Source organism: Xiphophorus hellerii, chromosome 21 (assembly GCF_003331165.1).
Source record: "Xiphophorus hellerii strain 12219 chromosome 21, Xiphophorus_hellerii-4.1, whole genome shotgun sequence".
Taxonomy (NCBI): Eukaryota; Metazoa; Chordata; class Actinopteri; order Cyprinodontiformes; family Poeciliidae; genus Xiphophorus; species Xiphophorus hellerii.
In genome coordinates, this window is record NC_045692.1 from 8,027,208 (window position 1) to 8,053,746 (window position 26,539).

The 26,539-nt window shown below is 40.0% G+C and overlaps 1 non-coding gene across 1 annotated transcript; it reads right to left on the reverse strand.

The window, feature by feature from the left end:
- Nucleotides 1-8,803: 8,803 nt before the first annotated feature.
- Nucleotides 8,804-8,876, reverse strand: trnad-guc (transfer RNA aspartic acid (anticodon GUC)). Its single transcript has one exon. It is a non-coding gene; the product is annotated as a tRNA-Asp (tRNA).
- Between the last annotated feature and the right edge of the window lie 17,663 nt (nucleotides 8,877-26,539).

The following is a 26,539-nucleotide window of genomic DNA, read 5'->3' on the forward strand; positions in this document are numbered from 1 at the left end:
AAATATCAGTTTCAGACCTTCATTTTGATATTAAATGTTACCATTTTTGTTGCTTATAACCATAACTAACCATGTCCTGAAGATATCTACTTGTGGATTTTACTTTGAATCTTTCATTTGAACATACAGCTCCAAGAATAGTTGTTCTAAAATGTAATGGCACTATATAGATGTACCTAATAATGCTTCTTATAGGTCCAAACATGGAGGATAAATTCAGGTCTATTTCTCAAAAAGTTGTGGGACGTGCAGGATGTATGTAGCATTCATGATGCATTTAGATCCTGTGTTTTTGCATTACCATTTTGTTGCTTTTATGTTGTTCTTTGCTGATGTGTTGCTGTTGATCTCTGGCCTTCCCAGGTGGGAATAAAGAGGAGGTCCATGCTGTATTTTTGGAGCTGTTTTCACAGTATTTTCTATTTTTCTATATATATTGGTGTTTGGAAAAACATGTTTCATAGGTATAAAGACAAGGAAATAAAGCAGATTTTGTAAAACTTTAAGACTTGAGGTCTTTAAAATAGGTCTTACTTTATCGATGCGCTCCCATTCTGATAACTCATTATGTGAAGGGTTTTGTTTGTTCTTCATTTTTTCAGGTAAGAAATATTGGAAAACCGAGGGGCTATAATTTATAGTGTTGAGCAGGGATTAGTTATTGATGCTTTTATCTCATCACGTATTGACTCTTTTATTTCCCATTCTACCCGCCTAAGTAAGATCTTTATGGATCATCCGCAGCTGGTCCAAAATGCAACTATTAAATTTTGGACCCTTGAAAAGCACTTGTGTGTTAATTCTTTGTCGATATCCCTACACAGGCTAACCAATTTAAAGTACAAGTGCAGACTTTTAGGGGTTTTTATAGTTCTCTTATATCAGCTCAGAGATTGTCTGAGGTCGGCTGGTCAGGGACTGCCACCTGTCCCACAATCAACTTTCCTGCTTCCTCCCACAGTTCAAAAACACAAATGGTCTCACTAAGTTAGTTTCTTTCGCCCAGTTATGGCTAGAAGTAGATACCAGTCACCCTATGACCCTGCAAGGATAAGCAGGTGTAGCCAGTGAAGGGGTACACTAAATAATACATCTGTACTGAACCAACAACTTGCCATAAAAACAATAAAGATCTAGTAATGGCAAAAAATAAAAATAAACAGGATGGTCACTAGCCCATTGCTGATTATTAAATCCAAACAGCTGAATCACACGTTGTCTGCAAAAACAACTTTTAGCCCTCCAAATCACTCTGCTTGCTGACAACTCCTTGCGGAGGAACTAGCCGTCACAGGATTCAAGGATTTCCTCGGCGTTGGAAATTAGGAAGCATAAAACCTTAAACAGAAGACCATTTAGCATGGCAGCCAGCTGGTGGTTTGTGGTGGAAGTTCCTAACCACTGTGGTTGCCTTCTCATGGTTTGCCAAAGATGATGGGAATCAGGGTGTGTGTGCCTTTGTTTTAGTTTTTTAAATTACTATTATAAAACCAAGTCAGAAGATGAAAATGAGGGACACTCATCTTAGTCTCTAAGTGTCTCTCTTGAACCAAAATAGAGCTCTCAATCGCAGCCTGGGGAGAATATTGCAAGTTTAAATTGAGCAAAGCAGCTCACGGATGGTACAACTGCTCACCATGTCATTTTGAACTATCGCTGTAAGCTCTCATGAAAGTAAAATGAATATAAAATGCGTAGACAAATGCTGGCAGCAGATGTTTGCAATAATATTGTTGAGATGACTGCGAAGTTGGAGTCAAAATGTCGGTAGGTTTGTTGTTATGGGAGGACGGATGGAGAAAATTGCATGTTAATTTTAGAAGAACATTTAGAGACCGAAAACGACATGAGACCGTGTTAGATTGGTCTAGTCAAAGCCCAGACTGAAATAATAAATAGAGAATCTGTTGCGAGACTTGAATGTTTCTTTGTAAAGACATCTGTAATTGCAAAACGTTTTTGAAATGAGTCACTTGTTTTTCCTATTAGTATTGTTGGTCTGTCACATAAAATCCTAACACATTTAGATTTCAAATAGCAAACTAAGAAAATGTGAAAACAGATATGGATCATTTTTGCCAGGCACACCATGTTCAATTTCTACTCATTTTTCAGAACATAATCATCACATTTGGCAACTGTCCTAGTTCTTTTATCTCAAAAAATCCCATTAAAGTTCTTTGATGCTTGGGGTTGTTATAAGACCTTTTCAAGGCACTGTAGCAGCTGTTTGTTCAAGGCCAGTTTTTGATCTGTCAAACTATCTCTAAAAAGTGTTGGTACCTTCAGAAAAATCATGTTTTTTGGTTGTTTTAGGATGCAAATTCTAACCATGTGCTAATAGTGTCACTGATGCGCTATTTAATGAAGTTAAGTAAACTTTAAAGTCTTTAAATTTCCCATGTTGATGTTACAAAACGAAGAGTCGAACTTTCGGCCTTTGTAATGATTTGGCGGTACGCATCTGTTTTGTTTCAGCTCAACATGTGGAAAAAGGCGCCGTTTATGCCTGGTTGTAAATTTGCTTTAACTGCTAACTCTAAAGTAAATACTTCAATCTGCTTTCCATCCATAAATTTATCAAAAATTGTTCTCTGTTTGTTGTTCTGTCCATGGGTCCTGCGCATGGACGACATCCACATCCAGACAATATCCAGTCTTTCCAAATGCATACGAATTTATTTATTTATTTACTTTTTGCCAAAAAGACACCATTACAACAAACAAGTAATCAAGTCAGAGGCTGTCCCTTCTTTTCCTGCTAGATTTGCATTTTAATGATCAACCCCTGTAGCTTCAAGGTACTCATTTTTGAAGGAAATATTAATTGTACATGTAATCGTAAAAGCTAATTATACAAAAGAGATGGAATTTGAGACGCAAACATACAGTACACTTTTTATTTTCTGACTTTTTTTGTATTTCTTTGTCCTTAATTTTTTTCCCATTTCTCCTTTTCCTTTCTGCCGAGTATCACAGCTCATGAGCATGACATTCCTCCTTATTTCTTCAATAGTCTGGCTGCCCTCCTCCCGCCCCCCCGAGACTCTGTCAGTCTCTTTTACTGATTCTCTCAAAGTTTGAATCTCCTAGTATTCTGTTATCCACAGCACCAATGTTCTTGCTTTACTAAAAGAGACACAACGTGGTGGAAACTACTCTACAGAACACAACTAAAGAATGCATTAGTCCAGGAAGCTGGATATCTTCCAACTACACTCAAGCAGCAACAAAGAACATCATACTTTCATTAAAAAGCACAGGAGCCACAAACAAACCAACTCCCTCAAGTCAATGCCTTAAAATCTGTATCAATATTCATGTTGTAGATTTAATTTCGATGATTAATCATCACTGAGATGAGTTGTGCGCCCTCATTGGGCAAGACTGTGAAAAGCTGAGAGCAAAACAAGATGTCCGTTACTGTAAGAAAGCCATAAAGCCGGGAACAATCTACACGGCTCACAGGTTTGGAATAGACAGAGTTCACGCCAACAGACTCGTTTCATGGCTGAAAGATCGGGAATCACGCAGGGAAGAACCGGACCCGCAGAGATTTACGGTCTGCAGAATGTTTCACACACGCTAAAACCAAATGCACATTATCAAACGCGAGAAAAAAAACACACCAGTAGGTGGCAGTAATACAAGATCGTCTTAGAAAAATGGAAAGACTATATTTCTGTTTCACTCTCTCATAAATTGAAACCAATGAAGCTTAAATGACTGTAATTTTTTTTTGTTGCTTAAAAATTGATTTTTAGAATTTAATTTAGATAATTTTTATGATATTTTTGTTTGTTTTAGTGTTTTTCTGTTACATGTTATAATTTCTACGTTATGAGACAACAGTATAATGCATAAACAAAATTTACCTGAACAACAGTCACTATTTACTGTATTTTAGTATGCAGTTCTCTTCGTTTTGCATTTTTGTTTCTTCTGCGTGACGATTTCTTTTTATTACAATGCGATTGTAAGAAGTTTGTAGATGGTTTGCTAAATGAATATTGTTGCTAAGGGTTTCTGTTTGTAATGCTGTATGGTTACCAATAAAGTTTTCAGGAAAATAAATAAATAAATCTCATAGCTGATGTCATGTCCTGGCCTTTATTTTCTTTTTCTTTTCATTGGCTGACGTCAACATGTGTTTTCAGGTCACACTACCAACTGCGTCCAGGTCTGGCTCGAAATCAGCAAACACATTTGCTTGACTGCAGCTGAGTTGGTTCCCCTCACACCCTCTCTCACTAACAGATTTTTTTGGCCAACAGGTCCTGCTGACTCTCCCAAACTGATGCTGACTTTGCACGAACGGGACATGGGGGTAAAACAGGGCAAGGAAATGTTGTATTGTCTCCCTGGGTTTATTAGTTTCCTTTCACGTTATGAGGAACATAAGAACTAGCGGTGTACTTTAATACACAAGGAAATGGCTTGGCATACTTAAGAGACTAGTCCCATTGATTCCGAAATGTTTTTATTTTTCTCCCCCCAATTTTTTTTCAAATCTGCTATGTTAGATTTTCCTTTCCTTCCCAAAGTTTTCTGCAGGACAATCATTTGATCGGCAGGATCTGTGACTGAATGGCTAAATATCAAGCTAGGTACTAGATTGGATCATAGAGGAGAATTTGTTTGTGTTTGGTTCTTAGCAGCAGGATAGTAAGTGTTTCATAGTTTGAGATGTGCAAAATTACTTGCTTTGTGAATTCCCCGTGCAACTTGTTCCACTTGTCAGCGCCGAGCAGCTGATAAGTGACGTTATAAATCCAAGAGGAAAACTACAGCTTCCCTCTGTCTCATTCAACTTTCTGAGCCCAGCACCCATTTAATGCCACCTCCTCGCAGCTGTTTTTATTTTTTGAAGCGATAATTTTTTTTAGCACACTTCCCATTAATCTCCCCCATACGCCGCACGACTGTCACAAACAAAAAGCCACCTTGCAAACCAATTATGTGTCCGCGCGGGGAAGATAACACACGAGCGCGGCGACTCGATTAGATGGATGACAAAATGAAACAACAGAAAGGAAACAAATTACACTGCGTCAGCAACGGCATCGAAAACGCCCAGAGGGACCGATGATGGCGCCGCCTCGCACAACACACTTCGCCTCCTAAACTCCACTCTCCTCCCCGATCCGGCTCACAGCTGCTTCCCTCTGACTGATGTGCCAAGTGAATCATTCATTGGCGAAAACAAACAAACTCATCGACAAACACGCTTGCCGCGGCTCGGCATTATCATCTGGTTTAGTTTTTAAAAGGTTCCAAGACTGCTGTTTGAATGCAAAGTGCTTCTTCAGCCCAAGCTCTTCCCACACACAAATTATCGCTGATCTTGTTTGGAAAATGATACAGTTTCTGAGTCGTGTGATCCCAAAACTCATTATTAGGACAATGGACAGGTGTGGTGAATCCATTCTTTCCTTTACTCCACATCAATTTCTGACCCAGCCTATGGAAGGTTGCAGCTGAAACTGAGACTCGTCCAACCAGTTTCCTGACCATCTGTTATCGTCCAGTTTTTGTCTTTTTTTTTTTTTTGATTTACCCATGAATTCCCTGACTACTTTGTTTTTGCTAATCCTTTCATGCTTTGTTTTTATTATATGTTGTTGCTGTTTTCTTTTGCAAAGTGGGAGGGGGCTCACCATATAACCTTTATGACTTTACTTTTTCTTTCAAATACTTTTCACATGGCAGAATTTTTGGACGCCAGAGCTCTATCCAGTCATTTGGCTCTGACCCCTGCCCTCTAAAAGGTATGTAGAGGTTGTACATCAAAAGTGCTAATAAACAATGTATACCTCCAACTTTTATATGCTGGCAACCTAACTGGATGTCGGAGGCCTGCAATTTTTCTAGTTGGATCTCCAACTTCCTGGAAAGTTCATAAATATTTCCAAGTTGTAACGCAACTTCCAACAACAAATATAACTCAAAAGATTTAAATAACCTCAAGCGGACCCCTGATGGCAACCATGACTAAGTTAAAACAGAAAAAGGGCACACTGAATACAAATTGCATATTTTGATTTGTTTAATTAGGCGCATTACTATTATTTAGTATTAAGACCCAGGACACGCTGGAGGGACTATGTCTCTCGGCTGGCCTGGGAACACCTCGGGATTCCCCTGGAGGAGCTGGAACAAGTGGCTGGGGAGAGGGAAGTCTGGGCCTCCCTTCTGAAGCTGCTACCCCTGCGACCCGACCCCAGATAAAGCGGAAGAAAACGGATGGATGGATGGACTATTATTTAGTCACACTTTTGCAAAAAATTTTAAAAGTAAGAGTTTTATAGAGTTGACATATTAGTGGCAGGCTAAACGAAGTGCATGGAGAGCACGGGCATTTATTCCATCTCACAAAGATTTTATTAGAAAGCTATACATTATCTTGTCTCATTATCATCTACACCCTCATGAACGTCCCATTTTTATGGCCCCTTTTAGCTGCTGCTCTGACATTACATCAGTTTCTCTGTCATCTTCTCACACTCCACTGTCACCAAGACAGATCTTATTCTTTTTTCTTTTTTTTTTTTGTGAAATCCTACTTTCTGTCTTTGCAGTAACCCAAATACGCATGAAAAACTGAGACATGCACACACTTGACACAAACATGTCCTTCCATTAAGTTCCGCTTCAAATGTGATAGCCCGAGTCCCGGACTGGCTCTTAATTATTTGTGATGTAATTAGCCAGTAGGGAAATTATATTAAAGAATCTTAACTTAGACCTGAGGGAAACTTTAAGCAGTTGGTCAAATTAATGGGCCAGACAATCAAATAATATCCTTGACCCACTTCTGACGTGACTCAATCTCAATTGTTAAGAAATGCAATATATTGGGGTTTTCACAGTCAAGACAGTTATTCTACATTTTGGTTAGTTTTAATTTGACCTACATATAGAGCTTTGGAAAAAAATGAAGAGCCCACTGCACTGAACCCCATAGAAAACCTCCTTTTTATTCCTCCAAATATTGATTTCTGAACTCTTCCTGAGTTAAAACATTAGTTATGTTGTTTCTAAATGGATATGAACTTGTTTTTTCTTTGCATTATCTGAGGGCTGAAAGCACTGCTTATGTTTCGTTATTTTGACCATTTCTCATTTTCTGCAAATAAATCCAAATTTTTTGCTGGAAATTTTGGAGATGTCTTGTCAGTAGTTTCGTAGAATAAAAGAACAATGTTCATATTACTCAAACATATACTGTACCTATGAAAAATAAAATCTGAGAAACTGATTTTGTTAGGATTTTTTTTTCTTCTTTCCATCAATAAGCTAAGCATGCCATATTTTAATGAGAAGGGGGGGAAAAAAAGCATTTTTTGTGGATCAATTGATTTCTTCTTCTGCAACCTAGAAAAACAAAATTGTATAGTCTTTAAAACAAAAATGGAGTACGCTCTCGAAAAAGCTTGCTGTATTTAGCCACGTTTAATGAATGGGTGTCTCTCTGCTTCGGCTTCTTTTACTGCTGGACAAAACTTGTGCGGTCGGGATTAATACTTTGGACACCGCCAGACTAAACTGTACTCTGAGGAGTGTTCAAAGCTTCAAATGCTGTTGAGTTCAAAACCTCTGCACAATGTTACCACTGACCTGTCTAGCGTATTGATTAGTAGTTCATATTTATTTGCTAATGACCACTCTTTTCACATTGTTTAATTACAAGACATTTGAAAACTATAAATAATGTTCCAAATTATGTAGTACTTTATTTTCATTCCTTTTTAAACTAAAGATATATTCTTCGCTCATATTCATCAGTACTTGTTATGTATCTAAAACCAACAACCTTCAACAACTTTGTCTTCTCTATTTTTATGGAGTTGACAGACAAAAGTTTATGTCTTCCTGTGCGTCGTCCCTTGACTGACATTTTTCTCAACAGTCTGCAGTAGTCCTTCTGCACCTGATCTGAACGGACACATATTCAGCAGTGGGTTCGTGACGACACCCCGTTGCTTAATTTGCAGTGATCGACTCTGACACGTACCAGAATCTGGACCCCTGCTTCACCCGCGCCAATCAAATCCGTCCTCTGATGGTACCGACACAGACCGCTTCCTCCATCAAAGCCACCTTGATTAGCGCAACATGTTTTAGTGAGAATGGGGGTCTTTGAGAGCCACTGAAACCTTCATTGAGCTGTCAGTGGCGGTGAGGATTGTTTTATTGAAAGAGCATCTAAATCCAGCGGATCGTTTGTAGGCCGTTTAGGACGGTGACTACAAAAGACATGCCACATGCAGCACGAGAAAGGCAATGTCAAAAGCTCAAATTATTCCCAGGTGTTATACAGCATAAAAGCTGTTAAACTGCCCGACTTCAAGATGGCCACTGCCTTGTTTCCTCCATGACAGCCCTGAAACTGGATGATTCGTTGCCATTGTGCGTCGTCCCTCCTTGACTGACATAAATGTGTTACTCCTGTCTCGTTGCAGGACCCAAAACATCCACTGTGAAACGGAACGGACATTTTATATTGTAATTCTCAATTCTGCCGCAGGATGGAGCGGTTTCCCCCATGGGGAGAAAAATTCATAAAAAGCTGAATATTATAAAAAAAAAAGAAGGTTATGAATACCAAGAGATATAGTCGGCATTAGGAGAGCAAGCTTAATAGTATAAAAGTTGATTGGTGAAAATAGCACAAGGTATGCAGAAGCGTGGCAAAATTTACGGAGCAATCAGAAAAGTGGAACACAATAGTTCCTTTATTTAATCAGTTAAACCCCGTTGAGATCTAGATCTCATTTTCAAGAGGGACCTGAAACAAACTTCACTCCCCGTCGGGGAATCGAACCCCGGTCTCCCGCGTGACAGGCGGGGATACTCACCACTGTACTAACAGGAGAACAGAGGAGAATAGTGTGAATGCCTGCAGCATTCACACTAAATAAAAACCTTCATCAACAAATATCAACCATCCTTTGGACTTAGAGACATCAGTTACTGAAAAGAACTAACAACATTGCTAAAAGAGCATCGTCTATGAGTTTTTGTTCAATAAATAATGGATAACATGATTGTTTGAGATCTTACTTTCATGAAAGATCCCTCGCGTATTGATCCTGCCATTCCTATTCAAGTTCTCACCAGAAAACTGCAACTTAAAAATATTTAAATACCCACTTCATGTGCACTCAGTATTGAAATTCTTGAAAACAACATAGGACCAGTCCCTAATTGGGTTTAGTTTTTGAATTTAAAATTCACATAAATGTGTTACTCCTCAATCAGAGTCCATTTCATAAAGTCATCTTATAAACCTTTAAAGAACAACAATCCAGCTGTGGTTAAATTAATCCAAAGTAAAAAATATATAAATCAAAGAAACAACTTGGTGAAAAAGCAAAGCTCAATCTGCTCAACCAATTCATCTTTATTTTGCCTCCACCTCCCAGTTAATTAATTTTTTATTTAGTTTACAAATAACTGCTGCCACTACACCATTTCAGGCAGCACTGAAATAAATAGCTTTGAAAACCACAGAATTAGAGCACTGAGATGCTTTTTTTCTGTGAAGAAAGGGCAAAAGAACTAGTGATACAGACACAGATGTTGAGGTAAATAATGACGGGACGATTAAAACAGCTTTATATCAATGCAAAAAACACCAACAGGTAAAGGTTACGGCAAGCATGCAGAAGGAATAAAAGTTGGTAAGGGTGAAAATATGACTAATTCATCTTTTCTTTCGCCTTTGAGTGTTTCCGAATGTTTCTTTCCTTTTATAATTTCCATTTCATTCCAGCAGCAGCTCACCTAAGATCCACTGTACATGTCAATACTCAAGAAGATTTCTGATTCTGCCCTTTTGAGCTAAACTTAACAGCCCTTAAAGTCCCTTCTGAACTTTTCAGAGGTGTTCTTGATGCATAAGTTGTTTTCGTGCTTGGGTCTCAATCCATTAAAAACATCAAAATAAAAAGGGAAATCCCTCTTTCTTGGCCTTTCTCTGTTTACCCTTAGCCAATGGCTGCCTTCACTTCGTTCATAAATCTCATTGTCAGCCGCTGACTGGTAGATTGAGCAGACAAAATGGGCTGCTAGTCTGAGCTAGAAGGAGTTTGTTCCACGACATTAAACCTTTGTTTCTAGGAAGCCTCCATCCTGAAACAAAGTAGTGCCGTTTCTGCCCAGAGAGGAGGTAATAAAACCTAGAAAGGAAGTCCTTTGCTTTGATGAGGCTGTAGGATGTCGGCTGTTAGTTTTATGAAGCAAAGGAGGTCAGTTACTTCTTGGTACTGCGGAGTTGATTTAATGCAATTTCCATCTTTTTGGGGCTCTAACTGTTGAGAGTGTAGATGTTTTCCAAGATTCTCGTTCAAAAACATGGGCGCACAGATTTGGTGTGAAACAAATCATACAATTACAAAGGCAACCAGGCAGATGTTCATTTACACAAGTCCAAGACGCTTTTTGAATTCTCTGCCGGCAGAATATTCTCCTTCTGGTTCCCATTCATATTGGTCCTAGAGCAACAAGCGGGCCCCGGATCAACTCTCAGTTTGATCTGATTTACATGAAATGATGTGTTAATTTCACACCACATGGAACTGGATCCATATCTTCCTGGACATACCACTTACGCCTCATCAATCCACAAACTCTTGGGAAAGATCAAGATTCTCTCTGACAATGGGGCCTTTGTGTTCACTTATTGCTTTAGAACTAACCCATTTTTACCCAGTCTAACTCTTATCGCTGAAATATGAATACTTAGCTTAACTGAGGTGAGTGATTAATGCAATGTTTTAGGCTGCCGGTTGATTGGGGAAAAGCGCCATCTTTAGACGGCACTGAATCACTGTTTCGAATCTGATGTAGTTGTCATGCCAGGCCACTGTATGGCGCTGTGATTTTCCTTGAAACCAGTTGAAGTGCTTAGCTGGCGCCACATCTTTCTTCTCACCAGGTCTACGTGTTTGCTCCACATCAAAATAACAGACTGACCGTCTCTGATCCTTCCTAAGTTTAGTTTGAAACCATCCGTCACAGAGTTTAAAGTACGTCGACGCGCCTACGCGTTTGTTCACAGGCGATTATTTTGCAGCGAATAAATAAACGCCTCTTCTGACTCAGGTCTTTTACACTGTTGACCAAATGGTGTAAAAGAAAAAAAATCTTTCTCTAAAAGTTGTATTTAACCCTTGTTTCGCAGCTGCAAGTGAGGTCAGTATGATCGTTAGGCTTTTCAAGAGATCACCTTTTGTTTAAAACAGAATCAACAAAGTAAGGTGTGGATAATGGGACACCGAGATAAATAACATGACTAATGTATTTGAACTGTCACCATAACCTAGAATCTTTCACAAAACATAGGCAGGATAAGTAGATGAGACATTTATAAGGTTATTATGAATTAAAAGATGGTACTCAGGTAATCAGGTTAAGATTTTCCCTGGCACCAGCTCCAGTAAAACACTGGAACCTCTTTGGTGGGCCAGCCATTCCCCTTACAAGTTGCCAAAAAGCTTAATCTATTTTACTATTTTGTTTCTCTCTGTCCTTGAAATTCTCTCAATGTTGTGTTGCTTTTTGAGATCCTTGAGGTTTTATTAATCGGGACTGGACGTGCGTAGTGAATTCAACTCAACTTATCATGATGAGCAATGTAAACCCAAAGGGATAAAAAGACATTCCATGGATGTTCGTATGAAATCCACCCGTCTCCGTTTCTCTGTGCTTCCTTCTTCTCTTTTGACTGTTTAATGACAGGGGCTGTCAACACATGGTCATTTTAAGACATCAGTCTCCTTAAAGAGGGACAGAATACGTACATCATTACTTTTCGTTTTTTTTTCCTTCTTCTTTTTGACATTCTTCACTACATGAGTGACTAAAGCAAACGAAACTGCACGAGAAAAGACAGTACTATAACTGGTGGCATCTCTCATCAGCTCCCCTCTTTCCAACCCCACAGGACGTCTGAGACGTGGCCCAAATCCCGGCTTTGATACGGGCTCTGAGTTGGGGTGAGGCCCCTGAGGTAACGAGAGACAGAGCTGTGAGCCTGCAGAAAGAGGAGGAGGGAGAGAAAGACAGATGTAGCGCTGAAGACATCCACCCGTGGCCTAAGGCCTGAGAGACTGAGAGGTTCTGACAAACTACCAGTTCCTTGCATGAGAACACATGCAGTCACCTGTTTTCATGCTCTCATGTTAATCCTGCTGCGAGGACATTTCCTTCTCTGTCTGGGAATTCAGAGACAGGGAACTTTCTGCATGCTATCAGCTTTCCTCCTCATCTTATAATGGCCTAGATTGATTTTCTTATGAAATATTCTCCCAGTTTGCAGATTAAATTAAAACCACTTTAGTTTTTTTTTTACAGAGTTACAGAGAATCTCTTAAAGGGGCGGTACTGTGTGGCGGTACTAAATGGTACTGTGTGTTTTCCAAACACACAGTACCATTTAGTAGCAAGATCAAGCAACTATGTTACTTTGGGTTATAAAAATAGATTTAATAGATTTGCATTTACACAACTGTTGCTTGAATATTGCTCTGATGATCCAACAACTACTTACTGTCATGAAACACTATGCAAACGCTCTGCCTGCACAGATGAAGATCAACTTAACTTGAAATGCCATATACTTGAAACTGCAAGTGAAACTGGTGGCATAGCCTACTTTCTGATTGATTTGACTAATTATGTTAATGTTTTCCTTTCTCTGTTGGTACGTTTCATGTCCCAATAGACAATAAACTGTAGAAAGAGAATGACCTCCTATCTTACTGTAGAGGCAGTTGTTGAAGGTACAAGCCTGAGACATGCTAACACACATCTCACCAAACACTGGATGTCCAATAGCTGATTAAGGCAATGTCTTTTCTTATTTAAAGAGAGATGTTATGTATTTTCCATACGTAACACTTGGAGCACATTTTACAGCACAATAAAGTAACTTTGTTACGAAAATGGTTTAGATGCCAAACGTAAGTTAAAAATAAAAACTGAATTTGCAATTTGACACCTTGAAATTGGGTCTCTGTCCCTTTAAGAAGCGCCTACTCTTTCCAACAGTTTGTTTATGACGGCATAATTGGATGGGTGTTTCGGCACACATGCATGGCTGCCAGGGGAGAATCAAGGATTCTGCAAATGTGCATGAAAGAAATAAAGCAACACCCCAGGCATGTTTTTGACGAGGGAATGACATCATAACATGATGTTAAGATGATTTTGCACAATACCGCCCGTTTAAATGAGCCTTGAACAGTTTGACATTTTCTCTCGTTAACACCATAAACTTTTATGTGAGGGTGCCAGTGGCTTGGGTGGTGGTTGCCGTCCTGAAGTTTTCTGTTCCTTCCCAGGGATTATCAGGGGGGGCTTGCATCAGGGAGGACATCTGGTGTGCAAAGCGTCTGCCAAGTCTGCGTGTACCCTGAGGAGGGAGGTGCCAAAAGGATGATGAAGACTGCCATAAACCTCTCTGCATTTTGGGGGAATTTCATGAGAAATTGTTGATTTTGCTTAAAATAAATGGAAAGCTCTGAAAAAACCCTTAAAGCAAGATAGCAACAACCAGAGCTAGAAAAGACTTGCTTAGATCAAACTATACTTGTGTGCTTTTACGGCCTAGTCAAAGTCCAGACCTAAATCTAATTGAGAATGTAACATGTGTGAAAATTTTGGTTGTAAATTACAGTGGAAATAGCTGAAGGTTTGATTCCCGTCGAGGCCGTACTTGCTTGCCTTGTTTTTATTTTATGGCTGATGTCAATAACCTTTGATTAAACCCTAACCACAGTGTTGTGATGAAGCAGAACAGCTGCCATCTGGGTTCAGACCATGATGGTAACAAACAAATTGATCATTCTAACAGAGGTTACTACTGCAGGCTAAACTTTCAAGACATTTACAAATCACTACATTACACCACACACACACACTACACAATGTTCTAATAAATGTTTCAGTGGCAGCCACCCTTGAGTCCTTGAAATATATTTCTCATTTCTAAATGTTTGTACAGATGATGAATAAAACCAAACTCATCTACTATAGTGCTGTAAAAACACCCACCACGATATTAGCTCCGTCATGTTGCCTAGGAGTAGCCACACAATACTACCAGCTCAGACAAAAACGTATTATGATAAGAAAATTACACTTTCTGGGTAAACTTCATTTCTATGTACTATTCGATGGGGCTTATTACGGTCTAAATTAAACCACTAAAACTCTTGAACCAAGGCAGAAATCAGAATGGTAATTTGCTGCAGAGGAAAATGTAATAATAATGTTGCCATTTTTTATTTATTTATTTTTTCTTTTCTCCGCTGCCTAACAGCAATAAGTCCCTCGTGAACGTAATGAAGCCCCCTTCGCTGAGCACTCCAGTGGATTAATGCGAGCCACTTTTGTCTGGCCCCCAACAGACGATGAGCTTTCTAACAACCCCCATACCAGCATCCTTACACTAAACCTTTATCAGGCACAACCCCATTTGATTTGCAGAACAGTTTGTCGCCCTGGCTCACATGTTGGAAGGGAGATTCAATAATGGGGACTTTACACATTATACTTAAATGGGGTCATTTGGCAGCCGGTATCTGCTCCACATGCTGTGTGCCTCCGACATGGATCTATAGGGCTCATTCTGTTCCATTGACTTTCAATCACGTTCCTCTTAGTCCCTCAGTTCCCAACGACTGCCAACCAGTGACTCATTACAGTGATGGGTAAGGGTAACCAGGGTTTCACAACCAGAGCATTATGGTGTGTACCGGGGTGTGTGTTTTCTTTGTCAGCCTTGTTCTCAAAAGTAACTTTCCTTTTCAGATAGAAAAGTCCAGATTATAAATTCAAGATTATGAATACCCCAACTGCCAAATGAGAAGAAATTATTCCGATAACCCCATCAATGCCATTCCACACAAAATGACTTTCTTTTGAGTATTTCAAGAAAGAATAGAAATATTATTTGTTGTCCCTCAATGGGGAAATTCAGACGCACTAGCAGCAGGCTAATGGTGAATGAAATCATGCATTCTTTAAAATTAAGGTAGAAAATACAAAGCAGAAATGTATAAATAAAAGACTCTGTGTAGTAAGAGTAATTTAAAAGATAGATAAAATAATACTGTACAGTAATTAGAAATAGCTTACTCTGATTAAACAAAATGTGAAACGGAGTAGGGTCATTTAAAAACCTTTTGATGCCTAGAGTCTCTTGGAGAATGGTACAAGATTGTCATATCTGATCAAAATATTAACAAATTAAGAAAAACATAAACAAAAAAACAAAATCAAAATGGAAATATCAAAATGGAAGGTGGCCCTCCTCATGAGTTGAACAAATCGTATCAAAAAAATATGAGATCATGATGCATTTACTTGAAATCTATTTATGTTTCCTGATAACTTAAGGAATGTTTGGTTATGGCAATTTTCATTAAAATAGGTAAAGAATTTCCGTTAGAGAGTTAAGTAAATCACAAGACAAAAATCAATTTAAAAATGAATGACAAAATTATATGTTGTTCAGCTTTCTGATTAACCTCGTGGACCATCCGGTTATCCACGAAAATCCCTGACTTGTAAGATGGAGTGGTAACCAAATGGGAAGCCGCTGTGGGAAGCTCATTTTAACAACACCCATCCCATCCATTCCAATCTTTCAGCAAAGAACATTCGGGTCCATTTGAGACGAAAAAGAAAAACTGATTCATCTCCTTTGGAAAATATTATGAGGCCTCCCTGACTATATGTACATAAGGTCCATCTGGTGCCAAGCACACAAACACAGATGAGATTTTATTGTTTCTCTGGCCTCTAATGTCGGATCAGCTGGGAACATTCCCACGTCCTACTCTTTCCTTCTTACTGTCTGTAATACTAAAAGAAAGGGGAAAAAAAGGTGACCGTTATTGATTGCACCGTTGTAGTTCTCCAAAACCATTATATGTACGATGCTTGGAGACATATTTTAGAATTCAGACTAAACGATTTACATTAAATTATGCTACGAATTTGAGATTTTAAAGCAGAAAAATGCAGCAGTGAAATTTGTTAAATCAGGTGCAGTTAAAGGGTTGTAAAAAAAAGTTTATTGGGTTTTTTTTTTAATCCAGGAAAGATTAATCTGAAATTCACAAAATTCCTATAATCTTCTAAATAACAACAGCCTTTAATGAGAAATGTCATCATATGCAAAATGGGAATTCATTTCTTCCCAGTGCTTATTGAGCAACCCAAGTCTGTTTTTCTGCCTTAGTTTTTGTATTAGTTTCCCAACCAATGCAAATGCAAATGGCTTCCTTCGAAGTCCACAATGTAGGCCCTTAGTGGGACCAGGATGGACATCAAACATTGGAGGACAAAGTACCAGTATAAAACATGAGAAATCTGCGGGCTCCATAAGCTTTGATGTCTGACCATGAAACTCCAGATTATATTAATCTATCAGGGTGGTAAGTGGAAGAAGGATGTTTTCCACTTGGGCTGTTAAAAATCAAATAAAACTGTAAAAAATATGTTTCATGTTCATAAATGTTAGCGACCATCATTTGTCTCATTTTGTTAAGTACTGTAGTTTCATGTTCCTACAACAGCGCAAACACGTGATCTGTAGCTGCAAACTTTGACCACAAGAAGGCAGTGTTGCAAATTTGACTCAGGGATTTTCAAGGGTTTTAGTAGTTTCTTAGTATTTCCTGTATTTGTGATAATAAGCAAACACAGATATTAGACTCAAATCATGGTGACAGGGATTTTTAAAGGGAACTTTTTCTGCAAATAATTTGTTAAATATGTTTGTGAAATAAGATCTAAGCGTTAATTTCATGTATTTCTAAAATTGATTGTACAGGCGGCTCGTACTTGCTCTGTGAGTTGGCAGAAATTGTTGTCTGTGTTCTGAAAACTGCACCAACGTGTGTTCTCAGTGTTTAAAGTGAATAGTAAACACTCCCACTGCTTTTGAACTAGTTGCCAAAGATTTTGTCCAAGTCAGTTTTCTTACTGCTTAGATAAAACTAAAGCAAAAAGGACGATTTTGTCCAATGTTGCCCCCACAGGCTATTAAGAAAACTGCGACTCACAAACACAAGTAATTGTGTACTGGGGCGCAACTCATCTCCAGTTTAGCTTAAAGCGAGAAAAGACACACACATAACAGCCTGAGCAACGGCCATGTGTCGGCAAGCAGACATATTATGTATTGTTCCTGTTGATCCACTGCGGGCGCAACTGCCCAAACTCAAACTATGTTGTGGGCAAGCAAACGCAGGGCTGTAGTCCAACGTCGTATAATAGTTAGTGGTTCCTCTTTGGGGGAACATCTGTGGACTAGGTCATTTGCCGCACAGTGAGACCACATGTGCCCAGCTGGCTGGTTTGTGCTACAGTATGATGTCATGGTGAAAAAAAGTGAGCTCTGAGCAGGACACAGTCACTTAGATAAAACTGAGACTGTTTACACTACCAGGAGTTTTTGCAAACAAAAACTTCTTGATTAACATTAATGTCATTAATCAACAATTAATTAAAGCCTGAAACAAAGCACATTTTCGAGTCAAATTTAGCTCCTATTTAATAACAAAGACAGGATGTAATTAAGAATAATTCAAACTCAAAGGAAAAATGTCAGTTCAGATGCGAGGATGCAACTCAAGAGAATCAAACTGGAGAAAATGGTGAACCGTTTCCCAAAAGAGAAACAGTTTTGGGAAACCGTGTGGTGTGAGACTCTCTGGAAAGGTCACAAGTTCATCACACAAAAAGAAGCATGTGCACGCCTACAGGTCATGTAAGCTAACATGCATGTCATTTAATGCAAATATCCGTGTTGCCATCCAGCTGGTAAAGACGGTACATGGATGGATGTTGCCCAACATAAGAGATTTGAAATAACTACATTTCTTAAAAGATACACACATATGAAGGGATTTTTCCAGGTATTACTCTGTAAACATGCAATACAAATTTGAAAAGAAAAAAGAGGAAACAGAAGGAGATGATGACAATATATCCTTGGCGTCAAGGATGTAAACATGAAGACAAGAGGAAGCTTCATAATCAGCTTCAGAATCAAAGCCTGTGGAAGAGGACAAAGCGGCAATAATCTGTTGAGGCAGTTTGCGAAGGATCCCAGCGCATGTGCTCATGCACGTTTTGCCTGTGAAGTTGATGAAGATTGAGCCATTAAAAGCATCATCGTCGTTCTGCTCAAGGGAACAATTGATGACGACTCAAAACAGCAACAGAACTGTTTTAACCTGTCTCTTCGCCATTCATCATCGTTAGGACAACAGCTGCAGCACTCTCCGTATCCCCATAAAAATCCCCCTCCGAACGTGTCGGCGTGTGTGTGTGTGCGCGAATGTGTTACTAAGAATCCCTGTCTCGCACTGTATGTTACACAAAGGAGGTAATTTACGGTGATGTGAGGGAGAGAGGGAAAAAAAAGAAAGAAAAAAGAAAAGAAAACCCTCAGTGACAGAGAGGCAAGCACAAGAAGCTGTTGGAAGCAAATTTGATCTTGGCCGGAAATGGGTAACCAGAGGGTTGATGGTGTTTTTGTGTTCCATATGCCCGCTGGAAAATGGGCTGTCATCTAGATTTCTCTGTGAACATAAGAGGAGACGGCAGGCTGGTCACAGCACATGGTTGATTCTCCCAGTGTACATTCACGTGCGTATGCTCTTGAAGATTTAGGAGTGTCCGGAGACCGGAGTCCAATTGCATCTTGCGTTTGTTTATGATCGGACGCAGTTGTCGGTGTGCAAAGTTGATTTCCCGGGGTCCGCGCGTGCTTGTTCTGGGGCCGCCACGTAGAGCGCCGAGTCAGTACATTTGTGTCACGCCAGATGTATCCTCCGCCCCGTCCCCAGGCTCTCGCTGCAGGCCCGCAGAGAGGAATTCAGTTGCAGCCAGCGGCACTTTGCATGATGAGCCTGGCCGATAGCCCCGATGAGGACTGATCGCACTACTTGGAGAGAAACGGGGAAGGACACGGAGGGAGGGAGGGAGGGAGAGAGGGATGGAAAACAGATGGGAAGGAAAAGCAGAGGAAGGAGGACTGTGGAAGAGATATAGATGGGGTGGATTGATGTAGGGGAGAGTAATGATGGGGAATGATAGGTTTAAGAAGAGTAATGTTGGTGTGTACAGAGTTCTCTTAAATTGGCAAATGGCCAGCCATCACTGACAGTTATCTTCTCCGACTTACAGCAGGCTCCAACACCTATCGTTACCCCGCTGAATTTATTATAAAGTTCAGAGGAAAATCGTCGTCTTCACAGTTCCAGTAAATCTTTGACTGTGGCTTCAGTGGCAGCTGAGTCCATGACATGTGCCATCCCAGAGCACGCTTAAAAAAAACACAAAACAAAAAAAAAACACTCAGTGAAGCAAGCTGCTGCAGGCAGGGGAGGAAGGGGCAAAGCAGGGGGTGCATCACATTAGCACTTCAGATCCATAATGCTGAGACTTATAAATAATTAGCAGTGTGGCACTATAGGGAACCAAGCTGGCTGTTAGTTAAAAAGCAAAAACAGGGGATTTCATTTACATCGGGCTCACTGATGTTGCGCACTATTCAGTCCCGTTTCAGAAAGTTGTCTTTTGATCAAAACAGCATGTGTAAGCTTGCTTAACATCAGAGGATTTTTTTATATTCTTTGCAAAGAATATAAAAAAAAAAACCATTTTGTTGTTGGTGTTTATGTCAGAAGGGGCAAGGCGCGTCGCAGAATGTGCCAGAATTGGCTCTTTTTTATGTTTTGTTCCCTTTGTCTTTAATTTACCGAGTTTGACGCTTGCACAGTTGCAACTTTCGGTTGAACTGTGCAAATGTTTTAAAGACTGCAGCTCATTGTTATGCATTCAAGTGTAATGAAGTAGTGTGAAAAAGTGTTTGCCCCCTTCCTGACTTCCTTGTTTTTCCTTTGCGTGTTCGTCACATTTCAGTGTTTCAGAACACCACTCTGATTTAAATAATAGTCAAACGCAGCATAAGTACGCACAAGATGCAGTTTCTAGATGAAAGTGTTTATTATTAAGCACAAAAAGAAGTCAAAACCTAGGTGTGGAAAAAGTGATTTCTAACCTACATCTACTCTACATACAACTAAAATCTGTGAATACATATGAGCTTCGATGAAAATGCTTATAAATGTCTATATTAAAAGTTCAAACACCAAAAATACCACAATATTCATTAATACGCAGCCGCTAACACTTAGTCTTATCAGTTTTTCTCTCTGCTAATGGGGCAACAGCCAATCAGCACCAAGGAAAGTGAATGGCATTACTGGATTGGCAGTCAATAGTGTGTCTAGGTATTTCAGCTTCCTATATATATTTCAGATATGCTCTACTAAAGTATTAAAGGCAAGTTGTATGCAAATAATCTGTGCAGTAAAGAGTGAAGGTTTAAGACAAGTGAGTTGGTCGTTCAAAACTCTAGTTAAACTGAGTAAAAATCTAACATTTATCAGACGTTTCCTGGTTTCAGACTTGATTAAAGGAAAAGGTTTGTGACCAGATGTTGAGTTTTGATCAGTGAGGGGACAGAAGGCAAGCAAAGGAAGAGGAATTTAGCTTCACGCCGCCTGGACCCGGAATCGGCAGCAGTTTCACCGATCACTGAGCCGACTTGACTTTGCAGCCCCACAGTTGTGTCTGTCAGCTCAGCTGATGGGGGAATCTCAGCAAAACAGCTGCTTTCCTCTGCGGAAAGTTCACCAGAAAGGACTGGCAGCTGTCCATTCTGGCCCCGTTCTTGTACGTTTTGGTGGTTCCCCAAATGAAAATCCTCCTAAAAAAATTTACTGACTGCTCCCGAGCAAATGTCAAACACAAATCACAGACAGCCTTAAACAAAACAGAGAGAAACGTAAGCATGATGCAAAAAAAAAAGAAAAAAAAAAACACATCACAAAGTAATCCTGGCAGCACAAGAAATCTTCATAGATTTTTCCCTTAGCAAGTTCTGAGATGGATTTAAGCAAAACATGTTGAGGTGGTTAAAGCATTTATATTTTGGAGATCGCAGGACACCAATTGTGTGGATATAAAAGATCTGGAACAGAAATTTTAAATAGATAAAGCATGGTGAAATGTCTAATTTGAGGTATTTTGTGCACTAAACACAATGCACAGCTATGTCACTTTTAACAGTGTTCTATAACAATAAATAAAGCCCATTGATGCTGAATATATGGAGAAGGGCTTGAATTGTGAAAATAAAAAGAATATCACTTTGTAAAAAATGCTTCTTTAGACAACGTAGTCACTGTCGCCTTTTTATCACTTTCCATCTGCTGCGCTTGTTAGCAGCCATTTTCATGTGCTTGAAGTTGTTCATCAGCCCTAATAATTTCTTTGATACCCGAGTCTGACGATGAACTTTTCACTGAGGGCAGATTGAGTCAGAGCTCGCTAATCAGGAGCTGAACACCCACTGACCTGTTACATCCACCTCCACAGAGGTTTGATTGTCTCACCCTCGCGCCGCTACTTGACATCAGGGACTGCTGCTGATGCGAGCAACTGCTGATGAAGGGAGAGGAAGTGCGGATGAGCAACAGGAAATCGTCGAGAGGAGACAACGGTAATGACAAAATTGTTTAGTTAGGGTTTAAGTCCCACCTGCCCCCTTTTTGCCACATCGCAACCTCAGTGGGTATTTTCTAAGGATGTTATGTCATTGTACGCAAACAGGAAGCACATAATCGCAAAGTGGCCCGTGGTTTTGTAAAGCTCATCTGAGTCAGTAGTCTGCGCAGCAGTCTTTCACTGCAATTAGCAGCAAGTTTATGGCAACTTTTCATGAGCTTTGAAACTCAAGGAATGCTAATAAATGTCCACTTTTTTGTAAAATGGCTTAGATTACAGGGTTGGCATCTGTGAGCACCACCTTTCAAGTCTAGCCACATGATTCTCAACTGGATTTGGGTCTCGACTCAAAACTGGAGTGAAGTTGGCCGTGCCTCTCTTTTTCAAATTACACAAAATTGGTGTCAAACGTTTGTGCAACAAAATTTCTTTGTTTGTGCCGCTGTCATTTTAAAGACATTAATCAACGTTTCCATTTTCTCCACATTTTGTTAGCCGCATAATTGCATAAGTCCTATCTTGAAATATAGTGTTACATTTTTGCAGCAAACACTTTTGTTTGTGCCGTTATAATTTTTAACCTCCCCGCAAAATCAAACTAAATTTGTGTTTAATTAATTGTGCTATTGCACTGTTCGTGATGGTTTGTGCAGCAAAAAGTTTTGCTGCTGATTGACTCTAAATTCGTTTGATTTTGAATTTTTTTTATTTTGTTTTATTTGGGGGCCCTCGGGTGGACAACTGGTTGACCTTTGATGACCTCTGGAAACATTTTTGAATATCTTTAAAGTGATAGTGGCACAAACAATCAGGTTTTGCTGCATAATTCAGGTTTGACACCAGTTTTTTCATTCAGGTCTCCCTAGTTTCAACTCTTCTCTATCCCCACTGGAGGAAATTCTCCCCACAGCATGATACAGCCACCACCTTGTTTCATGAGTAATATACGCCGACCGTTTTCCGACAAATGTAGCATTTTTCTGTGTAGGCCAAACAGTTTCATTTGATCTCATTTGATCATGAAGGTGAATATTTACCCCCAATAAAGCAGTGTTATAACTTTACTTTGTGCCCACATTCCTCCTAATTTGATTTAAAAATATATATATTCTGGAGCACAAGCCTAATCAGAGCTCTTCTGCGAACAAAGCCTCCGTCATCACACCTGTCATCAGACGTGGTCTGTGCCTCTCCAAATATCGCCACGCTCAGTTGCTCATGTTATGACCGCCGTTATGGGTTCCCGTTTTTGGAAATACCCACCACCGGAGACCTCGTTCCACTTCCCTCCCTGCCGCGAAGCAAATCAAAAACCGCTTCGGCCGATCGTCTTCGAATGCCATCTGTGCCACCTCATGATGACTGTGATATTAACCGTCGACGTGAGCTGGCCTCCCGAACTACCAACCGGGGTCCACTTCTGAGCGTGAGTCAGTCAGTGCAGAGGATGACTTCCTCAGCTGTCGCATTATCATCCGCGCACTTGCAAACCAGTGTGAATGCGTATGTGTTGTCGTTCAGTTGCTCAGAGACGGTTTGTGCGCCTCGCCTTGCGTAATAGTTATTTGTCTTCAGAGTTTGCTTTGCAGCGGCCGTGACAAGATTTTTGCGGCCAAAATGAATGCTGCTGTGGAGTTTTACAGTGGAAGCCAGCTTTCAATTTCTCTTCTTTTCATGTTTTGTCAGTTTTTTTTTAGCAATCATGTCTTTAAACTGCAGTATGTTGTGAATGATGGCTATTGATGGATAAGAAGCCAGCAAGGGCAATCTTACCAAAAATAATGGCAACAATTTACTAAAATATAATAGTTATTTTCTGTAAAAGAAGCTGAGTTAAGAGTGTGTCCAGCATTCACAGGTGCCAAGTGTGCATTAACCGCATTTAATGCCCAACTTTAACAGAGAAATGCAAAGTTTGAATTGTGTTGCTCAAGTAACACAACAATCATCATGGACTTTTATTTTGAAAAGTGAATAAATTAAACCGTGTGGGTTTAAAAAGACAAAACTAGATTGTTTTTACATTGCTCCAACTTAGTCCTGTGATTGGCAGGCCAACTATTGAAAATCTATTTTTTATTTTTAAATTGAGGCATCACATCAAGAGGAAATAGCACATTTTTGGCCCAATTTATTTAGGGTTTGTCAAAAAAAAAAAAAAGACATTGGGAAATTATTACAGATATGTGACATGAAAATTGCATTTCTATCTAAAATGATGAATCTATGCAACGTATATGACTGGCAAGAACTATTTCACTTTCATAGAATTTTTTTTTATTTTTTAGATGTACTTGTACTGATGTGTGTGCAGTGGCCCAGTCAAAGTCCATATCTCAGTCTAATAGAGAATTTGTGAAGATACTTGAGACTTGTTTCTCACAGATGCTTTCCTGGAACCAAACTTTTGCGTCTAACACAGAGTTGCTGCAAAATCTGTACTAGAAGACATTTTGTTTTGGCACATGTGAGGAAGATCAAGAAAATGTTTAAGTCTAAGTTTCAGAAACATAAAAGAGAAGTGATTGCTCTGATGCGTGCATCAGAGCAGAGTCTAATCAGTGCCTTGGTGTGCATTCTGCAGGGGGTTCTTCAAATCCGCCATTCTACACCGCAAACACTCGCCAGTCGTCGGTGAAATGTGCCGTCATCTCTCTTACATCATCATCTTAGCGGCTGTCTGGAAATCCCCCCTCTCTCTCTCTCTCTCTCTTCTCCCATTTCCTCAATGTCCTGCTTTAACTCCTCCGTGATGTCACACGGACAGACCTGGAGCGCTCTCCGCACCCTCGTTTGGTCAGCAGTAATTGGAGAGGCATGACATAAATAAAACACAGCTGGATTGGATTTTCACTCCAAATGCAAATTCGAATTATTTGAGGAAAGCATGAACCTTTTTTTTTGTAATTCTTTTTTTTTTTGTTTGTTTTTTTGCTCCAGGCATCAAACCTGTTTCCCGCTAATTCTCTTTCGTGATGTCAGTGAATTAATTGGAGCGGGGCTGTAGGGCACTTCGACCTGGTGATGCCTGCAGGTGAACACACATTAACAATGTGTTCCAATTATTACATTTATATACAATTGAGCATTTGTGGGGGGTTTTTAACTCTAGAAACGTAATTAAACTGCAGAAAAGTGGATCTTCTTGGACTTTGACTCACATGTGTCAAACTTAAGGACCTGGAGCCAAATCTGGCCCGCCTTAGCTTTTTATACGGCCCTCTAGACTCCAGAGGGACTCATAAATAGAATCTTCTACATAACAGATGTATGTTTACACATTACTTGTTCAAGTAGTTTTTGTCTATATCGTGCCAAATGACATCAGTCTCTGAAGTTTATAGAAGTTCACGCAAAATCAACAGGCTCCTGGATTTTTTGGGCGCTAACGCACAATTTTGATTTCACTGCAAGTTTTCCGTACAAACTGTCAAACCAATTGTGTTTAAGAGACTACTAACCCCCACCTGAAGGTGGCAGTGTTTCTTACCTCTCCACTTGCTTTATCTCAGGTTAGCGGTTCCTCAGACCCAAGAGGACCGGTGCGGATGTGACGTAAATGTGGATTCACATTTACTTCATTTAAAGCCAAGTTTCGCTGAAGTGCACCAAATACACTGTGAAAACTAAAGGGGAAAAACAAAAAATAAATCTGCTTAAGTTTGACACAGAACATTACATAAAAATGCTAATTTCATAAACTGACACAGCTCTAAACGTGTACCTCGCTCCTCTGTCCGAGGCCTGCACAGTTTTTATGACGGTAAAGTCCGTGTTGTGTTGCTTGGAAGCTTTGAACGGTGTTCTGAAGAATATCCTCCTCTTCCTCTAGTCCGTGGGATATTTCAGCCCGAAGTACTGACTGACAGGAGACGCAGCAAAACATCCTAGCGCCTGTTTTCTGGTTTTAATGAAGGCCCATCTCATCACAAACTAAGCTACAGCACCCCTACTGGACACTGTTGGTAACAGCTAATAATTAGCTTATAAAACGGAAATCTACACTGCCAGAAGCAAAATATCACATTTGCAAAATTTCTTGCAAATATTTCTCAATTAGCGCCACAAAATCTGTCATTTGAATTGCAAAGAAAATCCCCCCCTCCAAAAAAAAAGGGAAATCCTGTTGAGACTGATCAATGTGAAATAAATGCTCAATAACATTTAATCTTAAGATGTACTTATTGACTGCAGAGATGTGTATTTGTTAATATTAAGCAGTTTGTTATGGGGTTTTATCACTACCTCCTGGAACAACCGACCCCTGAGAACATCCATGATTTTGCTATGAACCAAAATGAAAATTAGTCTCGACACTCCTGCTTTGGTTTATTAAATCCGCATCTGAGACGAAGTAGCGAAGCACAAAATTGCATCCAAAAACCTGAAAACAACATGATCTTCTTCTCGTCTCTCTGCACTGGCGATCACCTGCAGCCGTCTGATTCGAGTCCTACGTTGACATTTGGGGTTTTTTTATCCTGCAGCCGAACTCCTGTTGGTGTTGCCTGCCCGCTGACTAATTGCAATAATAATTGCAGCTCCGGCTAAACTTGGCCGGAGCTGTGACCCGAGCCTGCTGTGAGCGGATCGGAGATAATGAAATAATTGCCCCTAATGCTGTTCCCCCCCCCCCCCCCCCCCCCCCCCCACCGAGCCGCCGCTGAAAAACCTCCAGCCTCAGACGGAGAGGCATCAACATTCATTTGGTCTCCATCAGCAGCGTTTTCCGCTTTAATTGAAATTTAGATTGTTGTTGACCCCCTGGGTGAGGTTTGGTGGACCGAGCCAGGGGGAGGCTGGATCTTGTGCAACACTAATGGGGTGGGCTGGCCAGAGAATGCCATTTATCTGTCATTGTGTGTCTGTGTGTGTTTGTTTGTGGGGGTTTTTTTTCATAAAAAGACAAATTTCAGGCCATTTATCTTCTCCCAGCTCTGCA